At 41.8% G+C, this 17973-nt stretch overlaps 1 protein-coding gene across 5 annotated transcripts in view; it reads right to left on the minus strand.

Annotated features, from left to right (window-relative positions):
• Nucleotides 1-17404, minus strand: part of TNFRSF19 (TNF receptor superfamily member 19) — a 125181-nt gene extending 107777 nt beyond the window's left edge. For 2 of the 5 annotated variants that reach the window (XM_060194705.1, XM_060194703.1), the window contains exon 1: nucleotides 9196-9407. The gene's annotated coding sequence lies outside the window, so the exon portion shown is untranslated. Of the gene's footprint in view, nucleotides 1-9195; nucleotides 9408-16919 lie in introns of those variants that run through there. The other 3 variants (XM_060194706.1, XM_016192770.2, XM_060194704.1) reach the window with 2 other exon arrangements.
• Between the last annotated feature and the right edge of the window lie 569 nt (nucleotides 17405-17973).

Here is a 17973-nt window from a genome sequence, read left to right on the forward strand (position 1 = left end):
CCCTCTCCCCTCTCAATATCTCTCTCTATTCAGTAAATAAATAATTTTAAAAAATATTTTGAAAAAATGTAATGGCAATAAGATTTGGACTTCACAGGATACATACACTCAACACAAGCATTCAAGAATAGTGTTGAGGCTACATTGCGTGAATTTTGCCTGCTTTTCCTTAAGAAATCTTCCTAAGCATTTCCTTAGTAAAGAAAAAAATGTATGTAATAAATGTTCTGGGGGCAAATAGTTATGTGAAACCAGTCTTCTCCTTGAGAAGTTTATAATTGCTAAGAGGTGATGAGATAAAAAGTAAAAACTGTCTGAACACCAGCACAGAAACAAAGTAGACAAAATTCTGTGATGCTTAGATAATAGAGAAGATTTCTTTGGAGACAACAGGATAGAAGAAAGTTCACAGCATTAAGTCCTATGAGGTGATTTATCCTCCTAGCACACAATATTCCAGATTGTGAATGAGAAATACAAAAGTAGGAGACAGGTGGTGGCACATCAAGTAAAACACACATATAACCATACACTAGGACCAAGGTTCAAGTCCCAGGCCTCCTCCTGCAGGAAGGGAAGCTTCACGAGAGGGGAAGCAGTGCTGCAGGTCTGTCTATCTGTCTGTCTATCTATCTATCTATCTATCTATCTATCTATCTATCTATCTATCTTTCTATCTATCTATCTATCTATCTACCTCTCCCTTCCATTTCAATTTCTCTTTGTGTCTCTGTCCTATCCAACAACAACGACATCAATAACTACAACAATGAAACAACAAGGGCAACTAAAGGGAATAAATAAATAAATATTAAAAAAAAACAGGGACCACATCTTATTACTATGTATATTCCCAGTGTCAAACATAGTGCCTGGCACACAAAGGCACACTGCGAGGTTGTTGGGTTTTTACTAATGTTTTATTTATTTGAGAGAGAGAGAGAGACGGGGTGGGGGTGGGGAAGGAAAAGGAAAAGAGAGGAGGAGGGGGGAGAGGAGGAGAAAGTAGAAGAGACCATAGCACTGCTTAGCTCTGGCTTATGGTAGTCTGGGAATTGAACCTGGGGCCTTAGAGATTCAGGCATAAAAGTCTGTTTGCAGAGTCAATATGCTATCTCCCCAGCCCTAAACATCTTTTATATAACACTGGGCCAGGACTATTTAGAAAGCACCAATTTCGATGGTAGAACCCTTTAAGCGTGCCTATGATTTCCAGGCACGAAATTGACTCTTCCCTCATGCTTTGGCACTCATGAGAAGAGAAAGTTTAAAGGAATAACAAGTGCTACACTAAAAAGGAGTTTGCTTTGAAATGTGGGCATTCAGGGGCTGAACTGGAAAGAAAACTGCTTTTATACAATCCAATGTTCTATTTATTTATTGTCAATTTGTATGAGATACTTGTGTTGTTTAGAATTTGGATAATGTATTTACTGGCGCTATGAGAGTTTGCCAGGACAGCTGCCTCAGCCAATATTTGCTGACAAGCTAGCATTTTCTTTCCTTTTTTCCTTCCTTCTTCCCCTTTCTCTCCCTTTCCTTTTCCTCCTTCCTCACTTTCTTCCTTTCTTCTTTCCCTTTCTCTTTTTATTAAAGTTCATTTTTTTTAACATTTATTTTCCCTTTTGTTGCCCTTGTTTTTTATTGTTGTTGTAGTTATTATTAATGTTGTTGATGTCGTCGTTGTTGGATAGGACACAGAGAAATGGAGAGAGGAGGGGAAGACAGAGAAGGGTAGAGAAAGATAAACACCTACAGACCTGCTTCACCGTCTGTGAAGTGATTCCCATGCAGGTGGGGGGGCAGGGGCTCGAACCGGGATCCTTCCACCAGTCCTTGTGCTCTGCACTACATGTGCTTAATCCACTGTGCTAATGCCCAACTCTCACCCTTTCTCTTTCTTTCCATTGCCCATTAGTCCTTCTTCAATTTATTCATTCCTTTTTCTTTTTATCTTCATAGATTTCTATGTTGGAGCAGAGACTAGGTAACGGCACACATGTTAAAGCACTTTACCATGCTCAAGGACCTAGGTTTAAGCCCCTGGTCTCCACCTTTGGGGGTGGGGGGAGCTTCTCAAGCACTGAAACAGTGCTATGGGTACGTCTCTCTATTCCTGCCCCCGCTATTTGTTTCTATCCCATATACATCCATATCCATATCATATCATATCATATCATATCCATATCCATGACAGGCTGATCCCACCAAGAGAACCAAACAAACAAGAGAAGAGGTGGGATCTGGGCCTGGGGAGATAGCATAATGATTATGCAAAAGATTCTCGTGCCTGAGGCTCTGAGATCCCAGGTTCAGTCCCCAGCACCATCATAAACCAGAGCTGAGCTGTGTTCTGGAGTGTGTCTTTGTCTGTTTCTGTCTCTCTCTCACTAAAAAGAGAGAGAGAGAGAGAGAGAGAGAGAGAGAGAGGAAAGTATCTGAAGGGAATATGAGGCAGGAACCCCAACACTGGCCAATCTCTATAGAGGAAAGATCCATCAGGGGCAGGAGTGCAAGCCCCTCCCACTTCCAAGTCCAACGGTTGAAGACACATGTAGGGTGGTCTGTCCACAGATGGGGGGGGGGCAGTGAACAGTATGTGTGAGCTCTGCTGGGGGGGGCAGATGAGGGGGTGGTCTGGGCTACTATTATTGGCTGGACCACTGCTGTAGATGCCAACCTACGACAGTTATTTTAACCCACATTTCCTCCAAATGTGGCCCTCTTTTTTGTTCTTGGGCCTTGCTATAATCTGTGCCTTCATCACCCACACCCACACTCCCAGTCAGTCAAAGCTCTTCTGGTATCCCCCCCCACACACACACACACAGATCTAGTATGGGCATGCAACTTGTGCTTCCAAAGCACCCAGACTACCTCATATCTTAACTATCTGGGAGGTGCTCTCTCTTTAGAGACCTTGTGGTGTATCTGATTGGCAGCATTATCTTCTTTATCACCACAGCACTTAATGTCTTTCCAATCACATATGAATTTTCTTGGAAAATGAGAAAATCTGGGGCCAGAGTGCCATAGCAGCATTGGCACACCAGCTTTATATGCCTAATGTCTCCTGGTTTTATCTCTGGCATTACCAGATGATGAATAGTGCTCTCTGTTCTTCTACTTTTGTCTCTCTTGTGCTCAAGAAAATGAGTAATTGAATCTCTAAAAGAAAGAAAATTTGGGCAGGGGTAGATAGCATAATGTTTATGCAAAGAGACTCTCATGCCTGAGGTTCCAAAGTCCCAAATTCAATCACCTGTACAACCAGAAAGAAAGAAAGAAAGACTTGACAGTCATGAACTAGAGCTAAATATCAGTTATCCTTTTTGAAGACCATGCACCTTCTAGTGTCCCAGTCTCTACCCCTCCCTACTGTCAAATGGGGAATCCTCATTCCTTGTATCACCAACCAAGGCAGTGGATTTAACCATCAAAGGGGCCTTGAGAGCTTAGTGACAAGTGCTGTGGTTTTGCACCTGTACTCTAACTCATCTGAAATAGATGCCTCACATATGCTAAATGAATAAAGAGGAGATAGTATAGTGAGTGATTCTGCAAAAGATTCTCACATCTGAGGCTCCGAGGTCACAGGTTTAGTTCCTGGCACCACCATAAGCCAGTACTGAATAATGCTCTGGTTAAAATAAGTAAACAGCATAACATAACATAATGTAACATCAACAAAAAACTGAATGAAGAAATTCCTGAAAGTAGCTATAAGGACTATTATAATATATGTGAAATACAAATATGAGTATAACTTGAGATTGAAATAGAAATAACTGTAGTAGAACACAATGTAGGTTTGGGTTCTATTTCTCAAATAAAGTGCTGCAGTATTGTGATCGGCACAATGGATAAAGTGATGGACTTTTAGGCATGAAGTCTCCAAGTTCAATCTCTGGCATCACGTGTACCAGAGTGATGTGATGCTCTGATTCTCTCTCCCTCTCATAAATCAATCAATGAGTAAATAAGTACTATAGTGCTACAGTATCTACAAGATTTATTAGCCAGCACCCAGCACATGAAATAGCTAACAGTTTTTGTCCAGTAAAACTGTATTAACACTATGTAATACAGTGACATTCAACTCACACATTTTTCCAATATGCCATAAACTGAAATCTATTTTTTTAAATCAACATTAAAGTCAACTGGTAGGCTTACCATGTATAAAATTGGCTTTGAAATAAAGCCAACCTGTACATACCACCTTTCACATTTCAGTGGTAAAACACAATTGCAAATGACTTAAAAATAACATCAGTCCTATTTACTAAGAGAGGGAAAGATTAATTAAAAATGCAGGGTTGTGCTATTTTCAAACAAGACAATAATCTGTAGCCTCTAGCAATCCTGGGTCTTGGCCTTCAATTTCACTATAACTTGAAAATCATTTTTCCTACTTGGTAAAAGAGTTGGCACACAAAGGTACTCTAATGAAAATACATATATTGTTGTTGGCTGTGCAGTAAGAATGATTTCCCTTTTTCAACCATGAGAGATTTCCTACTAAAAGTTCTGAAAGCACTAATAAGTTCCATTGCTAAAAGCAGTATCATCAGTTCCCTCAGAGATCAAAAACACTAGAGGCTGGGCTGATGAAATAGCTCACATGGATAATGTACTGCTTTGCCATGCATACAACCCAGGTTCAACTCCCACTACAGTGAAGAAAGCTTTGGTGCAATGGTCTCTTTCACACTCTGTCTCTACCAAAAAAACAAACAACAGAAAAAAAATACCAGGGATCACTCAATGTCAGGTTCTTATAATTCTTTTAAACAAAACGTAAGATAACATTGTATTTTTCAGACTAACTTACTTTATTTCTCTGAGTTGTAGACACTAATAGTTTTGCCTTATGTTCTCAAAATACTCAATCGTGAGGACACTGTAACTAAAATAGTTTTTATCAACATTCAAAAATGTTTCTCTGCCCTAAAACACAAAAAAACTGTAGCATGAAGAGCTAAGAGAGTCCCAAACATGGCACAGTCTATTCTAAGAGAATTACAAATAACCGTTTCTAACACACAGCTGTCTAACTTTTTATGCTCAAAGTCAGTCTGGCTAGAGTCCAACCACTCTGTGTAACATTTGTAGTGTTCTTCACCAGTTATAAGTAGCCTCCATTCTTTTGTATTTCCTCTGATCAAATCCAGCCAAGCCTGTTCAAGAGTAGCTAAGTAACATTTCTTCTTTAGCTGGACAAGTTCCTATCTCATATAGTCACTGATGCCTAGTTGGCCTCTTTTAAAGACCCAGGTTTTAAAAGATGTTAATTTAAAAGCTATATATTCAGGTGGGAGAGATAATATAATGGTTATGCAAAGAGACTCTCATGCCTGAGGTTCCCAAGTCCCAGATTCAATCCCCTACACCATTGGGAGCCAGAACTGAACTATGGTTCTATGGGGGGTGAGGGTGGGGGGTGGGTGGGGAGAATTAAACTACATATTTTGTATATTCTGTGGTGTGGACTTAAAGATGGCCCAATACTATTTACATGTCTTATTTTAAAATATAAAGATCTTAGGCAAACCATGATGAATGAATTCACTGAGCCAGTAAATCATGGAAAGAAATTCTGTTCATACTGCTTTATTTGTCCTTCCCTTCATTTAGTCACCGTAAAAAGTATGGGGTGATCTTTTAATAGTTAGCTGCTGTGGTAGACAAGCAGACTTAGCTGTGCCATTGCTCACACAAGGGGGTATCTATTTGGGGGTGTGCATTTATTCAAAATGGATATTCTCACTCAACATATCGCCAACACAGAATCTGTTCACCTTTTTCAAAGTTTCAGATATTTGACTTTAGATATTGATTCATCAGATTAAGAAGGGCTTGGCTCCCCATCCCACCCCACCCACCCCCCAGCCCCCATGCATTAAAAATGACAGTGACTTTTCACTTGTGTTGTGTTAATTTCTGAATCACACAACTGGAGGTAACAGGACCAGGAAAAGATTGGGTTCAAATATTTATTTCTTTGTAAGTCATCACCAGAGCTTCAACTCTCCTCGCTAACTCCCTCCATATCCCCCCCTCCATATAGAGGTAGAGTGGAGTGGTGGTGGGGGAAGACCCATAGCACCAAAGTTCCCTCCAAAGCAACGGGGGGCTGAGCTTGAACCTGGGTCATATACATGGCAAAGCAGTGTGCTTTTGCCAGCTCGGGTTTAGAGGTTTAAATCAATGCAGATGCAAAGAGGGATCCAAAATTCTTCTCACAGTGCTAGCAGAATTCCTCCTCTCTTGTTCCTAAAGCTCTTCAAATGCTCTAAACTCATATATTTGAGCTACAACCAGCAGATCTAAGCAATATATTAAGGATGGCAACTTCTCTCTCTTTGGGACCAGGTGGTGGCACATCTGGTTGAGCGCACATGTTACAATGTGCAAGGACTTAGGTTCAAGCCCCCAATCCCCACCCGTAGGGGGAAAGCTTCACAAGAGGTGAAGCAGTGCTGCAGGTATCTCTCTGTCTCTCACCCTCTCTATCCCTCCCTTCCCTCTAGATTTCTGACTATCTCTATCCAATAAATAAAGACAATAAAAATTTAAAAAAATTTCTCTCTCTCTCTCTCTCTCTCTCTCACACACACACACACACACAAATTAAAGGCCTTGATTACTGAAATAACAATTAACTTTCTATTCTTGTTAATGGTCTATTGTGACTTCTTAAATGTTAGCAATGTTCCCTGTTTCAGTCTTCCAGATAGTGAAGGCACTGTATGCTACCATTTCAAGTGCCAAAAGAAAGCTGCATTATATCCTGAACGTCAACTTCAAGGTCTAGCCTGAACTCAGAAAAAAAAAAAAAAAAACCCTCTCTTCACCACATTATCACCAGAACCACCAAAGAAACAAATCACTTTCTAGCTGTCTCAGAATGTACCCCCACCAAATCCCCAAACTTACTAATGGCACAGGAAAACCTCTGGAATTAATGAGGAAATGTGGCACTGGTGATAAAATCGATGTTGTAAGATCCATTTACAAATTAAAAAACCAAGAACTTATAAATGTTGAAATAACATAAGGGTTCAACAAAAGTCTTTCATGCCTGTGGCTCTAAGGTCCCAGGTTAGGTTCAAACCCCAGCACCACCATAAGCCAGGTCTCTCTATATTTTTTCTATGTATATATCTCTCAAAATAAACAAAAATATTATTTAAAATAAAGCTTGTAATAAAACCCGAAGTAAAATAAAATAAAACCCTAAGTAGTGATGTTAAGGCAATCTTCAAAACTCTGACTCCCTGTTTTGCATTATCTTCAGAGTAACTTGATAACTATTATACCAAGGAAAATTCTTTCTAAATACCCACAGCTCTGTGATTAAGAATGTCAACAATGGGAGCCGGGTGCTGGCACACCTGGTTGAGTGCACATGTTACAATGTGCAAGGACCCAGGTTCAAGTCCCTGGTTCTCACCTGCTGGGAGAAAGCTTCAGAAGTGGTGAAACAGTGTTGCAAGTGTGTCTCTCTGTCTCTCTCCCTCTCTAGTTCCCATTCCCTCTTGATTTCTGGCTGTTTCTATCCAATAAATAAAGATAATAAAAATTAATTAATTAAAAAAATTAAACCAAAAATAATGTCAACAACTGTTTTGTGCCCTGGGACTCTGTCCTCACTTCCTAGTTACAAACCTTTAAGGTTGATAAGAATAGTGCCCTAAATAAGACATATTCTTACATTCTTTGAAATGAGCATTGGCAGAAACACCTAAGATGAAATAATACTGAGTAATGCCTGCCATCTAATCCTCCCCTTTGCATATAAATATCTGATCATGAAATAACAACTTGTAAAAATAAAGTCTTCTATTTACACAAGTCATGTTTAACAGTAACTGTTTCCTGTTTATGTACAGAAATTGCCTTTCTGTAGAGGTAAACTGTCCTTGGAGTAAGAACTACATCTTCATAAATATTCTGAGTTAGAATACCTCCGATTAGAGAAGTAATAAGTGAGGCTTTTACCTGCATACTGGATCTTATTAAATGTGCACACAATTTTCTGAAAATGCGAGAGAATTGTGCATTTAAAAGAAAAAGAGCAAAGAAATCGTGTCACCATGGTAAATGCAGGCTCATCACTATCAAAACATCCTAAAGTGTTGATTCTTCCAAACTTCACCTTGGAGAGCACAGTAGCAGCATCTGTTTGCCTTGTGGCCTTAGCTCATAGAGAAGTAAGCCTCAGGCAGCGCTTTCCTAGCTCACCTATGGCTGAGCTCCCCCAACACTGCGCAAGTCACCACTGCTGACAGGGACAAGACCTGCCTTTCCCGCAAGATGGACACCTGGACGGAATTCTTCTCAATCTTATAAACTCTAGAGCTGCCTCTCTCTAGTGTTGCCTCCTCGGCTGCAGTCTTGGCTAGTCCAGGTCAGCGGCTCCTCCTTGAAGCCAGTCCAGCGCAGGCTGCCCAAAGCTGTGGGTTTGGTTTGTAGGTTGGATGGGCTTGAACTGGACCTCAGGTGCCCAGGGGCTGGGGCTGGAGGGCAGCATCAGGGATGCTGGGGTTGCGGGGTGAAGGGCAGCATCTGTACAGGGGCAGGAAGTGGAAGGCAGTGGCTAGGACACAAAGGCTGAGGCTGAAGAGCAGGGACCAGGGATGAGGAACAGGAGCTGGGATTCTAGAGTTGAAGGGCAGTGACTGGGGTCAAGGGCTGGAGTTCAAGTGCTAGAGTGCAGGGACTGAGGCTCAGAGGTAGGGGCTGGGGAGCAAGGGGGATAAAGGATTGGGACTGAACGGCAGAAGCTGGGACATAATGGCTGGGGCGCAGGGTAACTGGGGCGCAGAGGCGGGGCTCAGAAGTTGGGGTGAGGGAGTAGGGCTGAAAGCAGTGATGGGGCGCAGAGGCTCCAGGGATGAAGGGTAGAGGTTAGGAATCAGTTTCTGGGGTATAGCGGCCAGGGCGCGAAGGCTTGAACTTCTTGGGGGCTGTCCTCACAGGCTCAGACTCTTAGCCAGACCCCGGAACAGACAGGAGAGGGGAGCGGCACCCCCATCGCCCCAGCAACCCCGCACCTCCTCTGCTCAGCCACGCACAGTCCCTCCCCAGCGCCCAGCCCTGTGCACCAGGAGTCCTGGCCTGTACCCCCCCACCACCAGGAATTCCCTCCCGCAGGGACCGAGGGGCTGGGGGTTACCGCACGGCACAGACCTGCGAGCGGCCCACCTATTGTCCCCAGGGTCTGGGTAGCACCTGGAGCGGCTTGTCCCGCCCCGCAGGTCCGGAAGGGAGCTGGGGGCCGCAGGCGCGCACCGCGAGGCTGGGCGCAGGGGCAGCAGAGCAGCGAGCTGGGAACCGCTCTTGCGCACGCCCACGCGGGCCGCCTGCAGCCGCTCTGCAGCCGTAGCCTGTAGCCGGGCAACTGCCGCTGCCCGGTCCACCTCTGGGCCCGCCCACCATCAGCCCCCGCCCCTGCCCGCCCTCCAGGAAGCGCCCCCTGCAGCCTTAGCGTGCCGCTGCACAATTGTATGCTAATTTTTTCTAATTTCTTTATTGGGTGATTAATGTTTTTCAGTTGACAGTAAATACAATAGTTTGTACATGCATAACAGTTCCCAGTTTTCCACATAACAATCCAACCCCCACTAGGTCCTCTCCCATCATGTTCCAGAACCTGTGTCTTTTACTTTGGTGCAATAAACCCAACTCCAGTCCAAGTTCTGCTTAGTGTTTTCTCTGATCTTGTTCTTCAACTGTCTGTGGTCCAGCTGTCTCTTCTTTTTTATTTTAAATAGAGACAGAGAGTCAGAGAGAGTGAGAGACCTGAAACTCCCTTCAATATGGTGGGAACCAGGCTTGAACCTGGGTTGTGCACATGGCAAAGCAACATACTAGTCAAGTAAATTATTTCAAAGGTCTTTCAAACTATCTCTTAAAAGTTCATCAGAGGAGTGGGCACAGGAATTTTGGTGGTTGGTTCAGTGAGCTATACACATATATGTGTGTGCAACTATAGGCCTGGAATTGTATAAATATATTTTTTTAAAAGTTCTCTTTTTTCTGGGATAGAATGTAGAATACTTCCAGCAATTATTGCTTTGTTCTGTCTAGTGAGTAAATAAACTCCATTGAACTCTGGGAAAAAGGTGGCCACCATTTCTCAGTGTAGATTTTATTTTTCTCAACACAACTGCAAGACTCTTCAGGTGGAACCAAGTTCTAAATTTTCTTTTTTCTGTAACCCAGATAGCCCTTCTATAAATATCCAGTGGTTGAATGACTGAGTTGTCATAGCTAATTATTGATAAGCATACCCTGTGGTCCTACCAAGAACAGAGTTGAGCTGTAGTTGGTGGTAAGTGAAAAATCCATTAAGAATTGTATCATTTCTTGGAATTGGGGATGTGGCTCAGTACTTGAGCATGTATCTTGCCCAAGTGAGGTTTTGGGTTCAAATCCCAGCACCACATCAAACCCAACCCAACCAAACCAAACAAAAGCGGCTAAGAACATTACGTTTTCTAAGATTCACACCTCAAGAGGTCTGCCTCCAATCTTGAAAAACCAGGCATGTCATAGTGATGCCTTGCTTGTAAATGATTCATGAATGATGCACATGATTTCATTTGGGGTAGTATTAGTGCATTACAGGCAAATCTTTCTTCTCTGTCCTCTGTGTCAGCTGCTCCCTATTTCTACTGCAGACTTTGGGTACGCTACTCAAAGGTTTCTGTTTTTCTGGGGTCCTTTCTCTAACCAGCAATCTCTGAAAGCACACCATATATTTTAATATCTCAGAGCATAGTACATAGGGGCTACCTTGTACAGAGTAGAGGTCTCAGTCATCCATTCATTCTCCCCCTTTTCTCTCTGGCCCATTAGCTCCTCCTAGTGAGACCATTTTTCCTGTGGCTCTGTCCACCAGCCACACTTCCCTGGGCCTCTCATCACCACCACTGTTGGGATCAGTAAAAAGATTACAGGAGGTTCCTCACAGTAAAGGGTGGCTTCTGTGCTCCTTCAATTAGCATTCAAAGGTTCCCATGTTTGCACTCCACCCACACTTTCAACCTTATCTTTCTTCTCCTCTCCTCTAGACTGCACACTTTATATTCTGGCCAAACTGGTCTGCATGCCTGACTTCAGATCTGCCCTGAATTTGCCCTCCCTTTTGCTCTCCAAGTTTCCTCTTTGCAAGCACTAAATTTCCCAGACTACTACCTACTCTTTTTCAAGGCTCAACTCAAACTCTACTGCTCACATGAGTCCTTCCCAGATTTGCTGCCCTTTTTAATTTTTATTTTTTTCCCCAGTGAAGGCATTTGTCACATTCTTCCTTGGGTCCTAAGTATGTTTCTTGGTTTCCTTTCTCAAGGAATATATATGTGTGTGTGTGTGTGTGTGTGTGTAGTATATCACCTTCTCTTTCTGTCCGTCTATCTGTCTGTTTCTCACCCTCAATCTACGGGGGGGGGGGGGGGAGAAAAAACAAAAAGACTGCTGAGAGCCATGGAGTCCGTGAAGACACCACACCCAGGCTGGTGAAAAAATATAGATAAAAACAATGCTTCCAGCAAAGGGACATATTTTGTTGGAACTTGCATCTCTGATAGTATCACACATTCAAACAGATGTTCAATAAATATTTTCTGATCATAATTTAATCTAACAGTTCAGAAACAACTCCTTTGACTTCAGCCAAATGTTCCCTGCCCCTCTCCCTCTCCCACTCCCTCTCTTCCTGGCACATAGAGACAATAACATTATTTCCTTTCTTCTGCATCATTTCATGGGATTGATCTACCCAGTTAGCCTATTCACTCAGTGTGGAGAGAGGCTCTATTGTTTTTAAGCACAAGCTTTTTATTAGTTCTATGCCTCTGGAAAAGTCACTTAAGTGCCTGCAACTTCTGTCTCTTTATCTGTAAAATGGGCTATTTTGGTGGTGGATATTAAAATGAGTTGAGATAAGGTATTTAAAGCATGTAGCCTGGTACCTGGCACAGAATACACACTAGCAGGAGAAATCTGTCTTTTGTAGTTTATGTAGGACATGCAGTGACTAGTATCAGTATAACAATGGTAATTGAAGTGATAGGGCTGGGCAATAGCACACCTGGATCCATGAGAAAGGACCCAGGTTCAAGTACCTGGTCCCCACCTGCAGGAGGATAGTTTCATGAGCAATGAAGCAGTGCCACTACTGTCTCTCCTACTCTTCCCCTAGCTATTTCCCCTTTCCTTTCAATTTCTGTCTTTATAAAAAGGGAAAAAAATGGCCACCATCAAACCCCAGCCATAACCCTGATGGCAATTAAATAAATGTAATTGAAATGATAACTGACAGTGGAGAAAAGATCTTTGTCTTTTAGTGATGATATGCATCATTTTCTTCAAAGACCAGATATGTTAAATAAATGCCCCCTGACTTATCTTGAGTATTTATATAATCTGGAGACAGTGGTACTTAACTGAGAATTCAGACTAACTGTTGAGTCACAGAGATAAATGGGAACCCTTCCTGATTTATCCAGAATGAAAGCTATCTATAGAGCTAAGTCTGCTAATGATTCTCTCCCTTGAAAACACAGAGAGAGACATTTTGAGTTGACATTTTTATTGGAATGGTGCTCTGGTTCTTTCTCCCCTCTTGCCTCTCATTAATAAATTAATAACAAGTCTGTTTTTTTCCACTTCTTCCTCTTTATCTCTTTCTTATAAATAAATCTAAAAATGAATAAATAAAACTTTTTTTCATGATTAATGAACAGAAAAAATGGCTGCCGAAGTGCAGTCAGCAAATTATAAGACCCAATATGCCTTTCATCTCAGACAGGACGTGATGCTGTTTCCCCACCTCTGAGGTATGAAGAGGAGGGCTGCTCCTTAGGGCACAGCAACCACCTGCCTACTGGTTATATAAGGTGGTACTGGCTTTTGTTCTGGGGAAGTTACACCTGTCTCCTCATAAGATTGCACTTTTCAAATTTCCTTTTTGGTATGGTCTCCAAATAAGCCAACTCTCTTGGCAATATCTGTTGTTTTTTGTTTGAGGGCAACACTTAGAAAGAATGAGTGACCTAGGCCTAGAACAAAAGAACCCAGAATTTGGATGTGAATAGGCTCTAGTGCTGCCACTTCATTAGCTCTGTGATCTTGCATTTAGTTAATCCATTGGAGACACAGTTTATTCATCTGTCTAATGGAGGTGACAAACTTATTTCTTGTAATTTTAGATAGTGCTGTTAAAAATATTGTTAGAAGGCCTAGGTAGCTGGTTCAAAATTAGAGAGATGGCTTTGCTTGGGCAAAACCCTGCATTAGATTTCCTGTGACTTTATATGGCAGAGCAGTGTTCTGGCCTCCCTCTCTGTCATAAGAAAGTAAATAAATAACAGTGACAACTATTGTTAGAGTTGCCCAGAAGGTAACTTCTGGATTGCAATGGATAAAACATTGACTTCTTGGGAGTCGGGCAGTAGCACAGCAAGTTAAGCGAACATGGCACAAAGTGCAAGGACTGGCATAAGGATCCCGGTTTGAGCCTCCAGCTCCCCACCTGCAGGGGAGTTGCTTCACAAGCGGTGAAGCAGGTCTGCAGGTGTCTGTCTTTCTCCCTCTGTTTTCCTTTCCTCTCTCCATTTCTCTCTGTCCTATCCAACAATGATGACATCAATAACTACAACAATAAAACATTAAGGGCAACAAAAAAGGGAATAAATAAATATTTTTTAAAAAAGGAAAGGAAGGACAAGAAAAACAAACAAACAAACATTAACCTCTTAAGCATGAGGTGCTGAGTTTAATCCCTGACATTGCAATTGTCAGAGTGGTACTCAGTTTCTTTCTTCCTTTTATCTCTCATTAACAAATCAATAAAAAAAAAGCTGTCATGCCTGAGTTTCGAGGTTCCAGGTTCAATCCAACAACATCACCATAAGCCAGAGCTAAGCACTATTCTGGTGACCCCACCCACCCACCCAAACATATTGTTTCTCTCATTAAAATACGTAAAATATTTTTAAAATATTAAATCATCAGTAAAAATATATCTTGAAATAAAAACCCACAGAGTTCATTAAAGCACATCCATGGATTTTTAACATAATAAAATATAGTATACAATACAGATTCTATACAAGCCCATAAGGGATTTGTACACAAAAATCTCATAAAATCCCACAGGTACTCTCTGTTGAGGATTAATGACCATTAATTAACTATAAAGTTCATGAACCCCAATGATACCTTCCAAGGAAATACCAGCTATCTGTAAACATACAAGATGTGCTTATATAAGGTCAAACTTGTTTATCCACACCCACAAACAGCCCTATCAAATTCTACATTACACTGATAACATTAAGTAGCCTGCAAATATAATTGTGAATGTATGGGAGATTGTATAACTATGTTTATACTGTGAAAAACTACAGAAGCAGAGGAAGTGGTTGAAAAATAAGCAGACTAATCCAGTTGACTGACAGATCTATCATAGAAATGGAAAAAAAAGTACTGTCATTTGAAGTGGCTATCTTAATCTTTCAAACTAACATTGTTCTCTGAGCCTTTGCTATATGGTGCATTCATTTCAAAATACTCTCTGCATGGCAGACAAGAGAGGGACTAAGACTCGGGAAACTGGTCATCCCATGTAACTGCACTTCAGATTATAAGATCCATTTTCTTTAGCCTCAGTTTCCTCATCCTGCTTATTTCCTGGAGGGTGACCTGTGCCCCTATCTCATCCTATACACAGAAAACTTTGACTCTCTGTGAGTCACAGAGCTCCTCAGTGACCACCTCAGGGCTAGAAGTAGAAGGTTTTTGAAGGCTTGGCCTTTCTGCACTCACAAGGCTGACATTGATAGGCTCCATAGCAAAGTGCTTTGCCTACTGTAATGGAAAGGGCTTCATTCATCAGCAGGCCTGTGAAATAGTTCCACTTAGATCACACTCAATCCAGTATAATGAAAAGCTAAAAACACTCATTTCTCAGTGAAGACCGGAGAAATAAATAATTACACTCAGTCAGTTCAGAGTTAGCCGTGGAGTTGCAAAGGCTCGACTTGTTGAAGCTAGTTTGCTACAAAGCTTAAATTAATCAGGTAACTGCTAATTCTGCCTTTTGTTTTGTGCTGAGCTTAGTTTGTATTTGTTAAGATGAACCTTGCAGCAGAGTAAGTAAAGACAAGTTTTTTTTTTTTAAACTCAAGTCTGAATACAATGTTCTTAAGCACACTATTTCTTTAGGCATTTTCTCTAGTTATCACTTTCAAAGTTAAGTTTTCTTTATCTGAATGTGAACATTATTACTATTTTGTGATTATAAGAGAACTTTCAAAGCACATAAATTAAAAGATCCACCTAAACAGACACTTTAGGGTATTAGGAGCCTGCTTTGTTACATTGACAGTGGGACAAAAATTAAATACCTTCTTGGCATGACTCAAAACGACAGCTAAAGCTTCTAGATTAAATTCTTATGGACACATTTTTAAAAAATATATAGCCAGTTTAGTATGACTTTAATCTCTATTTGACAGTGTCAAAATTTAAAAACTCAAGCAAACACAGCCAATTACCCTCCAATTATATCAGGAGGAACATTTCAAAAGCCAGTTAATTAATTGTCTTTGAAAAATTAATTACATATGTAATGAGACACATTAGATCTTTCCTGTTTCATCAGAATTTTAGACAAAAGGACAACTTGTCTTATGACTTCACAGTTTCTTTATGGTTCAGCATAAGACAGAATGATAAAGATTTCACCCAAATTAATTAGGGACTAGAACATTCATGTGAACTAATGAGAAGATGGAGCCCTTGCTTTTTCATTATATTACATTTTTTGCACATCAAGATTTTACTTCGAGTGTATGTATGCACGTGCGCATGCGCATGCACATGTAAAAATAACAACTAACAAAAACCAAGCTAACTTTCAAATTCAGTACAATATAATCTGGTTTTGCCATACTGACCATGAACTCAAGTGAAAAGTGTGATTTAAAACTTCACGCAACATAAAAAACTGGTTGACCACTCAAATGTTCAACACTTGGCCAATTTTAACTCACAACAGCTGTCACCATCACTTTAAAGGACATGTTAATTTAGGAATATTAACACTTTGAGTGTTTCTGTAAAGAAGGCTTGTGCTATTTCCAAAGACTGGAGAAAAATGACTAGAAGCTTTTCAACCCAGCATGGCGTTTTCAAACGCCTCCACTGTTTGAGAATTCTCCAGTTCTACACATAAAAAGGCTTTCATCATTCTTGAATGCCTTTTTGGGTTCCCTGGAGGATACAAACTACATAAAGAAATGTGTTTGGTCAGTTTACATCTTGGAAGTGAGAGAATAAACAAATCATTTTGCCAGAGATGCACACTTTCCCCTTTCTATATATAAGACAAGGAATTAATTGGCAGCAAGCAAGCAGGCATTCTCTAGCCTGTTTACTAAATAAAGAAACCTGTGAATACTTAGAGCCACAAAACCCTAACAAATCTCGGGCTCCCCAAGATCTGGCTAACTTAAAGTCAGTGCTTTTCTGTAGGTCTGCTGGAGTAACTCATTTCCAAGTGAAATCTGCACAACAGCTTGCAAACCCTTTTGTAGGAAGGACCGGAATGGCAGGGGACTCATTGACTCAGGCACACTGGAGTAGAGGGCAGCAGGTTTTGCTGGCCAAGACTCCCAACTATTTTTCTTCTTCTCCTTCTCCTTCTCCTTCTCCTTCTCCTTCTCCTTCTCCTTCTCCTTCTCCTTCTCCTTCTCCTTCTCCTTCTCCTTCTCCTTCTCCTTCTCCTTCTTCTTCTTCTTCTTCTTCTTAGAACACACAGGGAAAGTGACATGAAATCTACAACCAAGCATTAAATGTGCTGGGCTGGTACCTGCAGTGGGTGCTGAACTCTTTCCAGTACTCACCGTTTTCAGCAGCTTTCTTCTTGGCAACACTCCTGTGCTCCTGCTGCCACTGCTGCCTTCCCCCAAAATCTGTGTCAGCACAAGCCCAGACGTGGCTCCCAATCCAGGAAAATCAAAGGAGCCATGCAGATCAAAGGCAGACGAGCAGGGAGATGAAATGCCTTGTAATCTGATCGCTGATCAGTTGCCCCAGATCAAAGGCAGGGCTCCATTTATATGCATCTGTGTGCACGGCCTTCTAGAAAGTTCCCTTTCAGCAGGCTAGCCACCCTAGCCACACATTCTTTTGTTGGACTCAGATCATTTTCCTTCCTTTCCTTTTTCTTTTTTCTCTTCCCTCCCTTTTCTCTTCCTTTCTTCCTTGCATGCAGGCTATCCTGGTTGTTCTTCCAAGCAAGGGCCGAGTGACTCGGTCTGTGGCTTTGGAGCTTCCCAAACTGGGCTGGGAACTGTGGTTTGGCAGCAGTGTTGAATGCCAGCGGGGTTGTGCTTCTGCCTTTCATCTGGCTGAGAGGCAGATCCCATGACATCATTCAGTGCTGTGGGCCGGGAGAGAGGGAGAATTCTGCCCCCTGGGGAAGGGGGGGGTAGGCTCTAAGCAGGCAGCCTCAGCCAGGCTGCTAATCACACTGTGCTCTTGTGCACACAACTCCAGCCCGAGACAGTTTCTGTTATCTGCTTCCCAGTTGGAAAGCACAGATAATTGCAGCTGGGGTGTGTGTGTGTGGGGGGGGGGGCGATTCCTGGGTGATAAGAGCCTTGATCCCTCTATCCCTTGAGCTTCCAAGTGACAGCTTTTAATTATTGCCTCTTCGGATGAAAGCCACGGTTTTTCTTTTCCTCTTTCCCTTCACAAAGACTGGGTGTCAAACATTCAGGACAGTTATATGTCACTTGTAAGACTGTGGGGGTGGGGGAGGAGTGGGGAAGAAACACCCTCTACTGTTGAAAAAAAAAAAAAAGGAAGGAAGGAAGAAGAGCTAGTTGTATTTAAACTGTGACAAACCTTTAAGAACTGTAAACTCTTGCCTTTTCCTTGAAAGTGAAATGCTTA

This window comes from Erinaceus europaeus, chromosome 7 (assembly GCF_950295315.1).
Source record: "Erinaceus europaeus chromosome 7, mEriEur2.1, whole genome shotgun sequence".
Lineage (NCBI taxonomy): Eukaryota > Metazoa > Chordata > Mammalia > Eulipotyphla > Erinaceidae > Erinaceus > Erinaceus europaeus.